We start from the raw sequence: 2,983 nt of genomic DNA on the forward strand, positions 1-2,983 counted from the left end.
AATCACAGGCTTTAGTTTGCACCTAAGACAGTGGTCTTAGGTGCGAACAGAAAACCTTTCCCACGCATAGTCTTGACTTTTTGGCTTGCTCTTCCATACTGTCACACATTAAAATCTGTGTGTAAGTCTTACATGTGTGCTGTCACGTCTGGGTGTTAAATTAATAGATGTGTTGTGTTATTTAATATGATTTGACTTGTAGAGGCAATGCTTGTTAATAAGACAGAATTAAGTGTTGCTGTGCTTTCCTAAATGAGGCCCCATCTCTCTCTTCATCTTTGTGGTGCAGCCACAGAGAAGCTATTCATGCAGGCTGATTTAAGGTGTGTTCTTTTGATAAGTAGCAGCTCCCAAATGGGGATGCACTTAGCTAAGATTGGCTATCATGATCAATGGTCTATCCCTGGGACCTATTTGTCTAGGGAGTGCCAGCTGGACATCTGAACTGCATTCCTAAGTGTCAGGAGTAAGTGACTCATCTCTCACCTTGATCAACCAATCAGGGACTGGGAGGGCGTGGTAACACCACGTTGGTCTCCCATTCCCACCAAAAAGTTAGCACAAGCTCAGGTTGGAGCTCTTCTTGGCCATTTTCCGCACACCCTCAGAGACAATCACGTGGCAATTGGTGTTGTCTGCACTGGGACTTTTTTCTAAGCGCAAGGCTGAGGATCCCATGCGTACTAGAATTCTGCAACCACCAACGTGAACGCTCCGCTTAATCAGTTGGACCCTCGTCGACTACCTGAATAGTTTATTCAGAAGCACCACTGGACCGGGAACTAACCAGTTTCTTCCCATGCAAAAGAGTGACTTGCGAAGACCCGCGGTCACACTCTGTGCATAGAGACTTTCTACTAATCAACCAGACTGCTGGTAGATTCCCTGGGAGCAACGACTGCCCTGTGCGCTGCAGTTAGATTCCCCCGCCAGTCCTACTCCCAGCTGCACCTCGATTGGTTGGCCAGTAGCCAGAGGACGCCTAGACGGACACCTATTGGACAACCGCTGGAACAGAGGTTGCAACAGAACCTGTCAGCTGGTTGGGTGTTTGTACCGGGAAAACCGAATCCATACAGTGGATAAGTAACCCCATGTTCTACATTGCATCTCGAGAATTTCATTGTTACCTCAACACAAGTTTTTATCAATTTAATTCATGAGTAATGTATTTACTTTCGAGTTTAGAGTAACAGTGGGTAATAACACTGATTAGCGATTTGGTAACCGAACGATATATATTGACATATATTCTCTGTTGTGTATCTCTTTGTGTTTGCATCTCATAACATTAAAAACAAATCTGAGAAACAACAAAAACAGAATCTAATGCGAGAGCTTTTTCAAGTCTTTGGTACCCCATCGTGCTCCCTTAGTCCCAGTAGACCTCTCGTCTAAGAAGATATCTCTCATCTATCTTTGTAGAGATCAACAGGTGGTCCACAGCTGATGGGAAATTAAGTAGTGACCTGCATCAGCTGCAAAGGAAAAAGTATAGGTTTATTCCATGCTGAAAAGAGAAGGTAACGCAACGTGGACCCTTCTTCGGGTGTGACGTGGAATAAACCTTTACCTGTTCCTTTGATGTTAATTTAGACCGGATCTCCAGCAAATACCTAACAGGCTACAATCCCGTTAGATAAGGTGTTAAGGACGACCTATAAGTAGCAGTATCTAAAGTGGACAGTTGCTTTCAGTAGCTAAAGACAGGCTACACTGCTCCAGGTGAGGCTCGAACTCACAACCTCGGCATGACTCCGCTGTGCACTGGTGTATAAGTACCGCTCGCTGACCGATTGCGCTACTGGAGCCGCGTAAACTACTTTCCCTTCACACACTGACGTTGCACAAACACAGGGTGAAAACGATTTCGGCATGTTTTCCGTCTCTCCGTGGGAGAAAGGGACAGTAAAAGAGCGAGGAAACTACAAGGGAAGAAAATGAAAAAATAGTGCTCACTGCAAAAGAGGGAGGAGAGAGATGGTCAGACACGTAAATCAGCCCGGCGGATTTACACTACAAATTTGTCATTTGTAGTGACATTTATGAGTTTTCATGTGTCTGAAACTGTCCAGTTTGTATTTTCGTTTCATAAATCCAGTAAACTTGAATAAGACAAGAAGGCACACACTGCTCATCTGCGGAACATCACGTCCGATGTTTACAGTGACATCAGAGATTGAAAGCGAAGTCGTTTTTTATTGAAAGTTAAAGGAAACCTGAATATGTTTGCTAGACGTATTTCAGAATCACAGTGAAATGTAGTATGATTGCTGCACAGATCTGCAGTCTGCAATTAAAATACGGTTTGTGCGTTGTATAAAATATGCCATTCAAACCTTTTCTAAAACTGCAGAGATACATTTCGGAATGCGTCTTCCTGTAAAAATAAAATATCTATTTGATTTGACGGGCGCTATAAGCAGAGTCTGAAGCCAGCTCCACAGAAGAACTATATTCAGTGGGCCAAAAAAGTGAGTATTTCACTAAGTGAACAATTACTGTACATCATAATCATATTTGTTTTACTTCTCCTGCCAATGCAATTTGTGCACAAAGATTTTTTTTATTTATTTTCAAAATGTATTAGCCTTGATGGAAAAGAAAATTAAACTGTGGGCGCGGTGGCCAAGTGGTAAGGCGTCGGTCTCGTAAACCGAAGAGCACGGGTTCAAACCCCGTCCGTGCCTGGTTTGCTTACCACGACATACCTTTATCTAAATCGTCAATTGTCTTGCAATGTAAAAATCTCTGTAATAATAAGAAAAGAAAGTAGTTAATAATCCTTTGACAAAGTAACGGGCATCCTCCACTGCTTGTCAGGATGGCTGAGTGGTCTTGAAGAACTCAATCGTGTGTAGTGACAGTTGTTATTCACAACCCGGATTTCTATGGAAGCCCGTTTCCGCCAGGGAGTAAAAAAAAAAACGCGCTATGGTATCTCAGAATTCCGACTTAGCAGCTCAGAATTGCGACTTAGTAA

At 43.1% G+C, this 2,983-nt stretch overlaps 2 non-coding genes across 2 annotated transcripts; one reads left to right on the forward strand and one right to left on the reverse strand.

The window, feature by feature from the left end:
* Window positions 1-1,717: 1,717 nt before the first annotated feature.
* On the reverse strand, window positions 1,718-1,811 carry trnai-uau (transfer RNA isoleucine (anticodon UAU)). The gene is made up of 2 exons: window positions 1,774-1,811; window positions 1,718-1,753 (listed from the first exon to the last, which is right to left on the reverse strand). It is a non-coding gene; the product is annotated as a tRNA-Ile (tRNA).
* Window positions 1,812-2,618: 807 nt separating this feature from the next.
* On the forward strand, window positions 2,619-2,690 carry trnat-cgu (transfer RNA threonine (anticodon CGU)). Its single transcript has one exon. It is a non-coding gene; the product is annotated as a tRNA-Thr (tRNA).
* The last annotated feature ends 293 nt before the right edge of the window (window positions 2,691-2,983 follow it).

The sequence above is a fragment of the Atractosteus spatula genome, chromosome 10 (genome assembly GCF_055471065.1).
Source record: "Atractosteus spatula isolate fAtrSpa1 chromosome 10, fAtrSpa1.hap1, whole genome shotgun sequence".
NCBI classification, from domain to species: Eukaryota; Metazoa; Chordata; class Actinopteri; order Semionotiformes; family Lepisosteidae; genus Atractosteus; species Atractosteus spatula.